General features: G+C 40.1%; 2 protein-coding genes across 4 annotated transcripts in view; one reads left to right on the forward strand and one right to left on the reverse strand.

The window, feature by feature from the left end:
• Positions 1–16,074, reverse strand: part of LOC134532565 (zinc-regulated GTPase metalloprotein activator 1-like) — a 315,459-nt gene that overhangs the window by 267,316 nt on the left and 32,069 nt on the right. The gene's annotated exons all lie outside the window — the stretch shown is intronic.
• Positions 1–16,074, forward strand: part of LOC134532563 (retinol dehydrogenase 7-like) — a 44,661-nt gene that overhangs the window by 3,115 nt on the left and 25,472 nt on the right. The window lies entirely within an intron of this gene.

Consider the following 16,074-nt stretch of genomic DNA (forward strand, 5'->3'; position numbering starts at 1 on the left):
TATTTCGCTGTAAAAAGGTTATTTACTGAATTAATTTATTAAAAATTAAATCTTAACGTATATATACCCACCCATTAATAACAACTCAAATCAATTGTTTTTAAAATGTTTGTGTGTTCGGGCATCAGCGAGAACTACAGAATTTATTTCAATTTAACTTTTTTTCTTGTTTGTTATAGAACTAACCTAAACACTAGGTTGTGTAGTATTAATAAAGAAGGGAAAATATTTCATCAATGCATGTAAACAAATCGAATGAAAGTAGGAATGTGAACCCGTTATACATAAAAAAGAAACATGCGCATTTTTTCTATTGTTCAAAATGTTCTCTTTAATGGAGTGGGGAGGACATATGATATCATTACGTTTAAATATATTTAAGTATACACGCAAAACCGTGAGATAAGAATTATAAATAGTATTTAACGCGTTAAAAAAACTGCCATTTTAAATACTTAAAATTAAGGTTTGCAGGGACCATAGATCAGTACATTCTCAGCGCACGTGCGTGTGTGCTCCATAGGTGAATCCTGAAGGGGGGAAGGGGGGCACAGGGGCACGTGCCCTCCCACCCATCTAAGGGTAAAATATACATTGATTAATAACGACTTTTGCAGTAATAAACAGGTATCATACTAGGCCCAGACTCATGGCAACCCCCCCCCCCCCCCCCAGTAATTCCTGGATCCGCCCCTACTGTGTCTACAATCCTAACACTAACACAACTCGGCTATAACTAAAAACAGTTTAGAACATAAGTTTGCATGTTTGTAGGTATTCATTTTTCTAGATTATAAAACTATAAAGCGCATGATATATATAAAAAAAACAGCTATGTATTGAAAATTGTACAGCGCGGCCTTGGAATAGTAATTATGGAAGGAAGCGGCTTTTCCGTAAAACTAGATATAAGTGGGAAAAATGGTATTTCCGATTTTAATGTTTTATGATTACAATGATTTTATTCTATTTCAATATTTTTATATTTTTAATGTTTTTATCACACCATTTCCCTTGAATGTATTGCCTTCAAATCATTTTAGTATTACAGAATCCAGGAGGAATTTTGAAACGCCAATTTTAAGGAGAATTAGATGAACTTAGATATTTATTTTGTAATTTTTTTCCATGGAAAGCCCGTGACTCTCTTCAAATTATGCGAGTGCCTGCAAATGCACAATGTACAGCAGGTAAAACAATACTTATTTTGTTATAACATGGAATTTTCAGTAATCAAAATGATAGCAAGCAACATTTTTGAGTTTTCAGAAGTTAAAATTATAAAAATGGAGAAAGAAACACCTACAGCCAAGATACACGCGTTAAAATTACATTCAAATACCTATAAGGGACGGGAGTTCAAGCCATTATGAATCGATTTTGGCTTTAATAAAATGTAGTGTAGAAGGCATACGGGTTTTGTGAAATATTTAGTGGCGAGTTATTTTGCAATTGAGTTATTTTTAGTAATCAACCAACAATTATGTGCCATGTTTTAACGCACAATGTGCTTGGGGGATTTGAATACTATTAGGTTTTTCCTTTCCAAGATGATAAACAAATCCAACCTTTTCGTTTTTTTTTGCCGTGAAAAAAAATTTGTATGCCTGCAAGCTGTTTTTTGCTGAATATTGTAGAGCTATTTGGTTTAATAATATGTTTTTAAATATTTTTTCTATCATTATTTACCCTTTTGTTTATTGTTTGTAAATAAATAAAATTAAATTTAGTAAATAAATCAAAAGCGCTTATGTTTATGTAAATTACAAATAAGTATTTATAGAAACTTTGCTTTGTGTCAGATGCTTTTTTTTGTAATACGTTTGTATTATTATTTGCCGCCTGCATCCTGAATGTTTATTATATCTATTTAATTAATATTCATAATAAATATTTTCGAAGTATATTCATTCCAATTCCCATTACCATTCCGTGTTTACAAGACTCAATCAACATTTTGAAGTGATGAAACAGCAGAAAAATATTGTTTCGTTGATTTTATTATTAATATAAACCCCGTGTTTGGATGCTAATACATTTATTTAAACTGTATGTTCTAAATGCATGCTATGCAATGTACATAGAAAAGTATTTCTACGCTTCGTGGTCACTCTTACTATTCAAACGATTGTAAATGAACTGTCTCTGCGTCGTATTCCCGTAAGCGCGCTGCGTGTAGACCGGGCGGTGCGACCAAGGTGACGTAGTGCGCAGTGGAGGACGAGTTTCGGCGGCCGGAAGGTTTCACCTCCTCTTCTTTACATCATGACCGCGGCGAACAGCAGCACTCGGCGCGCGGGAAAACCGACACTCGACGCCGTCGTTCGCCAGGCACAAGAGGCTTCACGTCTGTGAGAGTTCATGCGACTCGGTCACGTATATTTGTAAAAATACTACTCGAGGTTCGTGTCTTGCCGAAAGCGAGAGGCCACTGAAGCTGGAGTCAGCAATGCCACAACGGACACGACACGACAATTGCGATTTTACATCGTACATAATTCCAGTACGACAGAGTTAACAGCGTAGGGTTGCAACACCAAGCCAACATTAACACGACCAACTCTCATATGGCTGTCTGCAAATCTTCTCATGCCAAATGCGACCATAAAATGCAGTACAGAATGAGCTAAAATAGCGTAGGCCATATATATATATATATATACACATACATACATACACACACTGTTTATAGCTTAAGTTCATAAATATATAACTTTTATTCGTCTCTGGAACAAAGTTAGATTATTTTAAATACCAGGAAGCAAGACTATTTCAAATAAAATAAAAGTTCTATATATTAGGGGGGGGGGGGGGGAAATTCTTTACGTGATTTATAAGGCAAAAACGTTAAATAGGGTAACTTTGAGCCATGATGTGTACCCATAATCAAATTAATAATTCGTTAAAATACGCGCGTACATACAGTATATTGCATACAAGATAATAAAGGACAGAAAAATAATTCCACTGTTAGCTATTCGAAGAATTGAAAATAAACGTAATAAACAAACGCAAAAAAAAAATTCAACGTAAAGATTTACCAAGTCAATATTTTTGGTAAATATATATTTTTAGAGTTAAGTATTATGTTTTCATGTTGATTTTCGTGGGCCCCTTAATGTGTTACAATTGAAACCCCTCATCCATTCTTCATGATATAACCAAGGGGCATCAAGTATTTGAATAAGTCGCACAAAGGGACGTGTCCTGTTCTCCCTTCTCAAATTGCATTTCCACACGAAATTAAAATAAAATATGTGTTGCACAAGTTTTTATACATGATGTCAATTCATTATGTTTGAAGTTTTAATTACCATTTTTGACGTGACGTCTAATAAATCGATGAACGCCGGCTGCACGCACGAAAAAATGTCCCGTTGCGCACATTGTCCCGTTACGCTGTGTCCCGTTGCGCTTATTGTACGCTTGCGCCGCATCTATCTCACTTCCACTCGATTGGAACAACCATCGATTTGACTTTTTCGAGGTACATTAAACTTGAAACACTCCCATTCGTTTCCCACTTTTCCTATCATCGTCCTATCCTTAACAGAATAACACAGATTTGAAGAAGTTAAACAGCAAACATGTATAAAAGTTATAGTTAAAATAATCTCTTCGTTAAACTAATAAACATATTTGAATTAATGAGTGAAAATAAAAGTAAATTTATAAATTAAATTGTAGGTTTCATTTCCCTCCTTCTTTGTATCCATACAAAATACAGTAGTGGATAATTAAATAAAAATGATTCAATTTTATTCATAAAAGTATGAAATCATTTCATCAATGTTTTGTTATGACGTCACGTTAAACTATCGTCCGTAAACCGAATATACAGACAACCAATTTTTTTATTTACTGTGCTTTACTTTCTGGTTTTATTTTGAGCACTATTGTCATGTTCTCATTACCGGGAATATTTCTGTGAGTATAAAACCCGACGACGCGTACCATTAATGATAATCTAGACAGACTAGACGAACAACGTGGCCATGCTTTTAAGTGGCTTGCTGGAAGCGGGCAGATAATTTGGGAAAAGCTAAATCGAAAAGAGAATGTTATTTTGCATTCGTCACTGAGAAAAAATATCTTAATTTAGTAGCAGGATTAATGCCGGGAAGGAAGACTAAAAAAAAAAAAAAATGTTTATCGTCTATGTCTTGTTGACCGCTAAGTCGTTCGAGGCGGAAACACTGAATAAATCAGTTATATTGAGGAATAAACCAGCCAGGGTCTTATTAAAAGAAACCACTAGAAAGAACATTAGGTTCAAATTATTTTGGTAAACATAATTCATGTCTCCTTGACTGTGACGTTCAGCGTTTAACAATGGCAACACGTCACTTAGTTTGTGTATAGTTTTGAATACTGCACATTGCAAAAGTTTATCAAGCTTGTTCTTTCTTTGTAAATATTATGAGCTATGAAACAAGATGTATATTTTTGTACAAAGATAAAATAACAAATCGATATTACTGACACAGAGGGATTGCTAAACATTCAGAGAAAAATGTTCTTGTGAAGGAAAACCATTTCGTGGGTCAGACATTCGACGAGGAATACACTTAAGGAAAAAAGTAATTTATCAGGCATACACAGGAATATATATATATATATATATATATATATATATAAGTAGGTGTATTTGGTATGTATGAGGACAGGGGAGGGGGGAGGGGGATCGGGGATCCGATCCAGACACCTTAAGGCTTCGCTTCATCACCCATGTTGGATTACGTCACTTCCTTCGACCATGCACACACGAAAAAGTGTCCCGTTATGTTCATCAGCCATGTACGCACGAAAAAATGTCCCGTTACAGTAGTTGGAAATGGGGGGTTCAAGCACAGGCGCAGGAGCCAGGAGCCCGCCATCTTGGATGACGTCATCGGCGGCCATCTTGGATGACGTCATCGGCGGCCATCTTGGATGACGTCATCATGACCTTTGACCTTGACCTTTGACCTTGCTAATCTATGCCAATCTATGCCAATCTATGCCAATCCGTATGCTAATCTATGCTAATCTGTATGCTAATCCATGCTAATCTGTATGCCAATCCATCCGCCATTTTGTATTTCTAGAAATTTCCACCAACTTCGAATCATGACGTCACCGTTGCACTTTGTGTCACGGGCGCCATCTTGGATTTGAATTTTTTTTTTCGAACTTTAAAATCCGATGTAAACATCAACCGCCATCTTGTTTTCGTCTGCTGGTGGCCGCCATCTTGTTTTCGTCTGCTGGTGGCCGCCATCTTGTTTCGTCTGCTGCAGGCCGCCATCTTGTTTCCGTCTGCTGGAGGCAGCCATCTTGCGACGTCATATAGTTCTGTTGGTCGCCACCAGATAGCAGCAGGGATTATTTTATTTTTTTTCTTTAACTAAAATAATTTCAGTGCCGAGGCTGGGATTCGATCCATGGGACGTGAAAACGTCCGGGATGTCGTGGTTACGAGGCGGACACCTTGATACTAGACCACGAGACCAATTGGGATATAGTGGAATAAATAATCTATATATGCCACGTACTGACGTCAAGTTTTATGATAAAAGGGGGGGAGGGTGTCTTTGGCTTCCCAAATGCATGAAATTCAAATTATTATTATACCATCGCCATCTTTAATTCCAGCACAGACTACCAGATGGCGCCAAATTCAAATATTAGTTAGGGAGTCGGCAGGCAGGTGTCGCATGCCGCCATCTTGGTTCTCAAGTTGGCTGGTAGATGTCGCTAGTATCGCGCGCCAAATTCAAAAATTAGTTGCCGTCACTGCCACCAGGGTATCTGACAAGTCCTAATTAATATACTCATACACATCCTACCTCTATGACTTCTACAAACAGACTGATTGTCTGCGTATAATTACATTTTACCATTCTCTAAGACATTTATAAGTATCAGTACCTTGGGGGATATAGGTTATAAGAATTAAAAAATAATAAGTAATGTGTAGGTAAAATCTTATATATTAAATTAAGAACATAAACTGAAACAGAAACTATACAACCAAAACAGAAACTATACAACAAAAAAAGAAACTATACGACAAAAATGGAAACTATTAAAACAAAAAAAACAGAAACTATACACCAAAAATGGAAACTATACACCAAAAATGGAAACTATACACCAAAAATGGAAACTATACAACAAAATGAAAACTATAAAAAAATTGAAACTATACGACGAATGGAAACAACAACCAAACTGCCAAACTATTTACAACAAAAACTATTTACAGAAAAAAGATTATTCATCGCCTCCGATATAGCCGTGGGGGACCGTGCGGATACCGTCTTCACAGATTAAACGTTTGTCGTCCTCCCACGTTATGGCTAGCTTATTGCTGTATTCGCTATACAGCACATGCTTTCTCGACCGTATGGCTCTAACACCTGCCCTCCTTGTGCGGTGGTCTTGCAGGGCATCCAGGTAATCACCGAATGTGATGTGGTTTTTGATCACACAACGCTGGATGCCCTTAGCCTTCTTCTCAACCTTGCCACCACACATGTATGCATAGAGTTTGGCCCGCAGACTGACAAACTCGCTCATTACTTCTCCCCCACATTCATCTTTGAATTTGCCAACAACTTTCTTGTTTATGGGGGAGAAGCATGGGTGGTCAGGAGGGTAGCAGCTGGTGTCGAATTCAGACATGAACTTAGGGTCCGCTTTTAGATCATGGTAGAAGTCCTGTGTCTGAATCTCATACACAAAGCTGTCTGTATCCATATATGCCAGATGAATATTTTCCTGATATTTCGGTTTCATAGTATTATAGTGGAAGTCGTACATGAGTGTTTTTGATAGATCAAGTACTGCGAGTCCGGCATAGATTGGCTTGTCGAAAATGATGGTCTCATGGTTCAGGTGGACAAGACTCAAGTTTGGCTCATACATTGTGCGGTCCTTGAAGGACGGACGACACACCAACTTCTTAAAACGCTTCTCGGAGCACACCAACTCCATTTTGAGCCTCCGTCTCTTGTTCTCCATTAGTTTGCCAAATGTCGAGTTCACAGCGAGCTTGAAGAACTCCTTCTCGAACTCGTTGGCTGCTGCTTTGCGCTTGTTGGTGTTCAGCCGAATATAGGGCTCCAACCATGCCGACTGCTCAAACTGAAGAACTTTATGTATTCTTATGATTTTTAGACCATGCGATACTGCTTGCTGTAGGTTTTTGTAGTGAACGATGTAGTGCTCTTTATTTTCCAGCGTTGTCATCAGCTTTGATTGCTTTGAGCCGGGCGGACACTGATTTACGGGAAGAAATGGCAGGTCTTTGTGACTTTCGTGGAGTTCGAGAGGGTACTCCACATCACACTCGATAATGTAGCCTGTGGGTGAATTTTCCGGAATAGACATGACATCAATTGATGTGTCTGTCCATTGGAAATGACGAATGGGGAGCGGCAGAGACATCGCCCACCCGTACAAGTTGTTTGCATCAATGTACTCCAGGAATGTGGATGGCTTGGAAGCATCATGTGTTTCTGGTACGTAGGCATTATTAGCTACGCAATGACGTTTAATGCTTTGCGCTACACCACCACGAATACCAGCCTCCACAAACATATACATGTCGTAATCTGTGAGTAGCTCTAGCTGTACACCTGTGGTTCGAAGCATCGCGTCGAAAGCGAACCCAGGACAAGAAATGTAGTGAGACGGATCTAAACTATATGTTTCCAAGCAAAGACTGCGGAAATTCTCGAATACGTCCGCCAAAATCAGAACATCCGTCTTTAGGTACAAGTCAGCGTACTCCCCTAAGGTAGCACACTGAAACTTGTCCCAGACATTTTGTGCGTGAGCGTAATCTGCCTCGGAAATACCAGTATCGGTCAGACTGTTGTAGAAATCGCCGATAGGTGGAAGACTAGTATCATCCAAACGAGCAAAAGAATCCACAAAGTCGTAGGGGAAGACTCCCTTGCGGGTAACCAACTCCAACTCATCAGGAGCGAAAAACTCAGCAGTACTTATAAACTTGTCTGCAGGCAAGAACTCGGCGAGCGAAGCAAGACCCCGACTCATAAAACGGAACGTATCGACAAACTGAATGCTGAACTTATCATGTAACTTTTTGGAAAAAGTTATCAGCTTCTCCTCTGAATTCGGAATGATGAAGATGTCTTTACTATCATACCCCAACTTCCTGATAATGAAGTTCTGGTCGTATGCCAGGTTGTGGAAGAACACAATCAACTTTTTTGGTCTGCGCCTGAGAAGGTTGCAGTCATTACATGCAGACCCAATAAATTCGCCGGTGAAGTGATTGTGGTCACGAACTTTCTTTACAGCCCCTCCAAACTTTCCCCCACAGTAGCAACAACACCTTGCTTGCAGAAAAGCAGTGTTTTGTGCATGTGTGAGCGGAGTCATAGTAACAGATGTAGAAAATATTTTCTGTACATCATGTCCAATCTCCACAATGCGGGATATGAATTTATCTTCTGCGTCACACCCCCTGTATATTTCAGGCTGTGAAGGAAGTGAAGAAGTGAGGTGTGCAGGAATGATGGAGTTATCTGCTTTCACGTAAATGCAGTAGCTGTATGCCTTATGCTTTTGGTACTGCAGTGTGTATGCTTCATCAGGATTCGGGTGACACGTATGGATTTTCTCCAGAATAGCTTCAAAGTCGCAATATACCACGATGGGCATCTTGTCACTGTGATGGAAGTTTTTGAACTTCAGAACAGGAGGCTGGCCATTTTCATCAAGCGATGGCATTTCCATTCGAACAGCAGAATGCTGTTTGCAGAGCTCACTATGTTTTTCCAAACACTGAAGACCAGTGAGCCCGCTAACCCTATCCCGATCATCATAATGCTTGAAGCATCTTTTGCAAACATGAATAGCCTCAGTGTGTGTAGTGAGTTGGGACCGAACCAGAGCAGAAAATTTTTTAATGAATGTGAAATGGGACGAATTGTCATTGACCAAGAGCAGCAGATCGAAATGATGTTCTTTCTCTTCAGGAGCGACTCGTGCAGGAACAACATTCAGATTTTCGTCGATACTGTAAATGTTGATGGAGACTCCGGGGTTCTGTTTTTCAAACAGAGGTATTTGCTTGATTGGAGTAGGGAAGTCAATGTTGTTGAAGTTGAATTTATCTTCCAAGTCGTGGTAGCGCTGGTTCACACGTTCAGGATGCTCACCTTCCACATACTTGACAAGAATTGACCACTTAAAGCACATGTGGTCTTCAAGATTTTGCGGATTGATCACTGCGTATTTGTCTTTGATGCATGTAGGTAATTCGATGTAGGAGCTGGCACGGAGTGGATCGAGCTTGTTTATTCGTAGTTGAAGTCGCTTAACGGCCGACAAAGTCCATCCGGACCCCTTCCCCATGTAGTCTTCCTCCTCCTTGCAGATCTTAGAGATGGACTCGGTAACTGCCTCCTCCACCTCATGAACTGCGTAGAGGGGAACATTCATGGTTTTGAAGGCCCTCTTGTCTTCGCTGGCATCCGTAGGTTTTTCGTAGTCGCACTCGAGCACGATATTGAATTTGAGAGGTCCGTTCTCTTCAATCTCCTCCACAAGTTGGTTTATTATTTTGTTCTTGATGGAGTCCATGTACGTACAAATGTCCTTGGCAGTACTTGACGTATTAACAGCAATGTAAGTCTTCAAATTACCCTTGAATCCTACTTCAGCGGTGATGAAGCCATGGGTATTGACCAAACCCGCGCCGGTCACCACCTTTGTTCGGCTGGTCGATGGTTTAGGCAGTACTGCAGGCTTAACTGCTGCCATCCTCTGCTTCTTTGTTGGAGGCGGAGCAGACCCCTTGCACACCTTGATGTGGGCTTTCAATTTGTCAGCCCTGACGAACTCCTTGGCACAGTTGTCGCAGGTATGTGCTATGCGGTTAGGGTTGAGACCACAAGCAGACTTCTCATGACGTCTAGCAAAATCAGCGCGGGCGAAGACCTTATAGCAGAAACTGCACCGCATGCCTGATGTCGTAGCGACAGCTCCAGCACATGTTGACAGGTGCTGCTGCATCTTGTCGCTGCGTGCGACCATCTTGCCACATAGGTGGCACTGCTGGAAGTCACGCTGCTGGTTCTCGGCACACTGACGTTCGTGACGGTAGCGGTTGTTGCCTGCCGTGAAGGTAGCAGGGCAGAAACGACATTTCTGCACGGTAGATGCCATCACAGCAATCGGTAGTCCGGTCTTGATGTACGGAACAGGCGAAGGAAGCTCGACGTACGGAGAACTATAACAGAAGAATAAAGAAAACAATGTAGCTAGCCATTACACGAAAACAAACATAACCTCAAAACTCTAGCCCTTAGGCTAACTAACCCAAACTGTTAGCAATGTTACTAAATAAAAAATTTGCAAACATAACCTCAAAACTCTAGCCCTCAAGCTTACTAACCTAAACTGTTAGCAATGTAACTAAATAAAAAAGTTGTAAACATAACCTCATAGCTGCTCCTTCATGTACAATCCAAAAAATGGTATAATATTTAAAGTACTGGTAAAAGTTAAAGCTGAAAAAGTATTCAATGTTAACTAAAAATGATTTATTACATAACCTCAAAACTACTCTAATGCACAACCCAAAAATGCTAGAATATTTAAAGTACTGTTAAAAGTTTAAGCTAAACAATTCCTGTTTACCCACACATAAGTGTACAGAGAAAAAACTAGCTATCTTATAACCTACAAAAAAGCTGAGAAACATAAAAATATTAACGAAACATGTAGCATACCTCAAAAAACGATGAAGTGGAGCTGCAGAAGATGATGTAGCGTTGGCGGTAGGAATCGTGGTAGCAGCGAAACTCACACACGAACTAACTTACTCAAACTCTAAGAACACACTGAAGCTCCGACAGCTAATCCCGGCCTTTTATAAGCAGTTCTGCTTTTCAACAACAGATGACACCAGGTGTTGTGTTGAGTCATAATTTATTTAGTTCTTTTATGTGGTATGCGGGATGCTCACTAACGTTCGCAAAACAAGGATGGCTTCGCTAGGCATCAAGGAGAAGGAAGTTTGTCTTTCATGTTAATGCTTCTCAGCTGTCTCAAAGCATATTATTTGTCTGAGTAAAGTTATTATTTTTTAAATCCACCTGATAAAAATATTGTATGTTCTGATTTATTGACAGAATTTCACTGATTAAATGTAACTCTGAATAAAAATGACATGACTCAGTAAGTAAAAAATTCTTCATGCAGAGATAGATCTCTAACAAATAATCAGGAGCACTCGGTGAAAACCATCAGATGTCTAGCCAGGAATAATCAGAAACACTTGGAGAAAGCCATCAATATAATATCAAGATTAATCAGAAGCACTCGGATAAATCCATCAGATGTCTAGTTAGGTATAATCAGAAGCACACGGAGTAAACCACCATAATATTGTCAAGAATAATCAGGAGCACACGGAGAAAACCACCATAATATTAACAATAATAATCGGAAGCACACGGAGAAAACCACCATAATATCGACAAGAATAATCGGAAGCACACGGAGAAAACCACCACAAGTTTTCTTTGATATCATAAAAATACAGAAAAAAATATTTAATAAATAACTAAAAAATTAATAAAAAATTTTAAATGACAAAATAAAATACAAAAATACATAAAATTCTGGCTTGTACTAGAACTATATCTTTGCTCAACAATGAGAAGTTCACAAGCTAGCAGAATCTGTTTATGTATTTTTGTATTTTATTTTGTCATTTAAAATTTTTTATTAATTTTTTAGTTATTTATTAAATATTTTTTTCTGTATTTTTATGATATCAAAGAAAACTTGTGGTGGTTTTCTCCGTGTGCTTCCGATTATTCTTGTCGATATTATGGTGGTTTTCTCCGTGTGCTTCCGATTATTATTGTTAATATTATGGTGGTTTTCTCCGTGTGCTCCTGATTATTCTTGACAATATTATGGTGGTTTACTCCGTGTGCTTCTGATTATACCTAACTAGACATCTGATGGATTTATCCGAGTGCTTCTGATTAATCTTGATATTATATTGATGGCTTTCTCCAAGTGTTTCTGATTATTCCTGGCTAGACATCTGATGGTTTTCACCGAGTGCTCCTGATTATTTGTTAGAGATCTATCTCTGCATGAAGAATTTTTTACTTACTGAGTCATGTCATTTTTATTCAGAGTTACATTTAATCAGTGAAATTCTGTCAATAAATCAGAACATACAATATTTTTATCAGGTGGATTTAAAAAATAATAACTTTACTCAGACAAATAATATGCTTTGAGACAGCTGAGAAGCATTAACATGAAAGACAAACTTCCTTCTCCTTGATGCCTAGCGAAGCCATCCTTGTTTTGCGAACGTTAGTGAGCATCCCGCATACCACATAAAAGAACTAAATAAATTATGACTCAACACAACACCTGGTGTCATCTGTTGTTGAAAAGCAGAACTGCTTATAAAAGGCCGGGATTAGCTGTCGGAGCTTCAGTGTGTTCTTAGAGTTTGAGTAAGTTAGTTCGTGTGTGAGTTTCGCTGCTACCACGATTCCTACCGCCAACGCTACATCATCTTCTGCAGCTCCACTTCATCGTTTTTTGAGGTATGCTACATGTTTCGTTAATATTTTTATGTTTCTCAGCTTTTTTGTAGGTTATAAGATAGCTAGTTTTTTCTCTGTACACTTATGTGTGGGTAAACAGGAATTGTTTAGCTTAAACTTTTAACAGTACTTTAAATATTCTAGCATTTTTGGGTTGTGCATTAGAGTAGTTTTGAGGTTATGTAATAAATCATTTTTAGTTAACATTGAATACTTTTTCAGCTTTAACTTTTACCAGTACTTTAAATATTATACCATTTTTTGGATTGTACATGAAGGAGCAGCTATGAGGTTATGTTTACAACTTTTTTATTTAGTTACATTGCTAACAGTTTAGGTTAGTAAGCTTGAGGGCTAGAGTTTTGAGGTTATGTTTGCAAATTTTTTATTTAGTAACATTGCTAACAGTTTGGGTTAGTTAGCCTAAGGGCTAGAGTTTTGAGGTTATGTTTGTTTTCGTGTAATGGCTAGCTACATTGTTTTCTTTATTCTTCTGTTATAGTTCTCCGTACGTCGAGCTTCCTTCGCCTGTTCCGTACATCAAGACCGGACTACCGATTGCTGTGATGGCATCTACCGTGCAGAAATGTCGTTTCTGCCCTGCTACCTTCACGGCAGGCAACAACCGCTACCGTCACGAACGTCAGTGTGCCGAGAACCAGCAGCGTGACTTCCAGCAGTGCCACCTATGTGGCAAGATGGTCGCACGCAGCGACAAGATGCAGCAGCACCTGTCAACATGTGCTGGAGCTGTCGCTACGACATCAGGCATGCGGTGCAGTTTCTGCTATAAGGTCTTCGCCCGCGCTGATTTTGCTAGACGTCATGAGAAGTCTGCTTGTGGTCTCAACCCTAACCGCATAGCACATACCTGCGACAACTGTGCCAAGGAGTTCGTCAGGGCTGACAAATTGAAAGCCCACATCAAGGTGTGCAAGGGGTCTGCTCCGCCTCCAACAAAGAAGCAGAGGATGGCAGCAGTTAAGCCTGCAGTACTGCCTAAACCATCGACCAGCCGAACAAAGGTGGTGACCGGCGCGGGTTTGGTCAATACCCATGGCTTCATCACCGCTGAAGTAGGATTCAAGGGTAATTTGAAGACTTACATTGCTGTTAATACGTCAAGTACTGCCAAGGACATTTGTACGTACATGGACTCCATCAAGAACAAAATAATAAACCAACTTGTGGAGGAGATTGAAGAGAACGGACCTCTCAAATTCAATATCGTGCTCGAGTGCGACTACGAAAAACCTACGGATGCCAGCGAAGACAAGAGGGCCTTCAAAACCATGAATGTTCCCCTCTACGCAGTTCATGAGGTGGAGGAGGCAGTTACCGAGTCCATCTCTAAGATCTGCAAGGAGGAGGAAGACTACATGGGGAAGGGGTCCGGATGGACTTTGTCGGCCGTTAAGCGACTTCAACTACGAATAAACAAGCTCGATCCACTCCGTGCCAGCTCCTACATCGAATTACCTACATGCATCAAAGACAAATACGCAGTGATCAATCCGCAAAATCTTGAAGACCACATGTGCTTTAAGTGGTCAATTCTTGTCAAGTATGTGGAAGGTGAGCATCCTGAACGTGTGAACCAGCGCTACCACGACTTGGAAGATAAATTCAACTTCAACAACATTGACTTCCCTACTCCAATCAAGCAAATACCTCTGTTTGAAAAACAGAACCCCGGAGTCTCCATCAACATTTACAGTATCGACGAAAATCTGAATGTTGTTCCTGCACGAGTCGCTCCTGAAGAGAAAGAACATCATTTCGATCTGCTGCTCTTGGTCAATGACAATTCGTCCCATTTCACATTCATTAAAAAATTTTCTGCTCTGGTTCGGTCCCAACTCACTACACACACTGAGGCTATTCATGTTTGCAAAAGATGCTTCAAGCATTATGATGATCGGGATAGGGTTAGCGGGCTCACTGGTCTTCAGTGTTTGGAAAAACATAGTGAGCTCTGCAAACAGCATTCTGCTGTTCGAATGGAAATGCCATCGCTTGATGAAAATGGCCAGCCTCCTGTTCTGAAGTTCAAAAACTTCCATCACAGTGACAAGATGCCCATCGTGGTATATTGCGACTTTGAAGCTATTCTGGAGAAAATCCATACGTGTCACCCGAATCCTGATGAAGCATACACACTGCAGTACCAAAAGCATAAGGCATACAGCTACTGCATTTACGTGAAAGCAGATAACTCCATCATTCCTGCACACCTCACTTCTTCACTTCCTTCACAGCCTGAAATATACAGGGGGTGTGACGCAGAAGATAAATTCATATCCCGCATTGTGGAGATTGGACATGATGTACAGAAAATATTTTCTACATCTGTTACTATGACTCCGCTCACACATGCACAAAACACTGCTTTTCTGCAAGCAAGGTGTTGTTGCTACTGTGGGGGAAAGTTTGGAGGGGCTGTAAAGAAAGTTCGTGACCACAATCACTTCACCGGCGAATTTATTGGGTCTGCATGTAATGACTGCAACCTTCTCAGGCGCAGACCAAAAAAGTTGATTGTGTTCTTCCACAACCTGGCATACGACCAGAACTTCATTATCAGGAAGTTGGGGTATGATAGTAAAGACATCTTCATCATTCCGAATTCAGAGGAGAAGCTGATAACTTTTTCCAAAAAGTTACATGATAAGTTCAGCATTCAGTTTGTCGATACGTTCCGTTTTATGAGTCGGGGTCTTGCTTCGCTCGCCGAGTTCTTGCCTGCAGACAAGTTTATAAGTACTGCTGAGTTTTTCGCTCCTGATGAGTTGGAGTTGGTTACCCGCAAGGGAGTCTTCCCCTACGACTTTGTGGATTCTTTTGCTCGTTTGGATGATACTAGTCTTCCACCTATCGGCGATTTCTACAACAGTCTGACCGATACTGGTATTTCCGAGGCAGATTACGCTCACGCACAAAATGTCTGGGACAAGTTTCAGTGTGCTACCTTAGGGGAGTACGCTGACTTGTACCTAAAGACGGATGTTCTGATTTTGGCGGACGTATTCGAGAATTTCCGCAGTCTTTGCTTGGAAACATATAGTTTAGATCCATCTCACTACATTTCTTGTCCTGGGTTCGCTTTCGACGCGATGCTTCGAACCACAGGTGTACAGCTAGAGCTACTCACAGATTACGACATGTATATGTTTGTGGAGGCTGGTATTCGTGGTGGTGTAGCGCAAAGCATTAAACGTCATTGCGTAGCTAATAATGCCTACGTACCAGAAACACATGATGCTTCCAAGCCATCCACATTCCTGGAGTACATTGATGCAAACAACTTGTACGGGTGGGCGATGTCTCTGCCGCTCCCCATTCGTCATTTCCAATGGACAGACACATCAATTGATGTCATGTCTATTCCGGAAAATTCACCCACAGGCTACATTATCGAGTGTGATGTGGAGTACCCTCTCGAACTCCACGAAAGTCACAAAGACCTGCCATTTCT

This window comes from Bacillus rossius, chromosome 6 (assembly GCF_032445375.1).
Source record: "Bacillus rossius redtenbacheri isolate Brsri chromosome 6, Brsri_v3, whole genome shotgun sequence".
NCBI lineage: Eukaryota > Metazoa > Arthropoda > Insecta > Phasmatodea > Bacillidae > Bacillus > Bacillus rossius.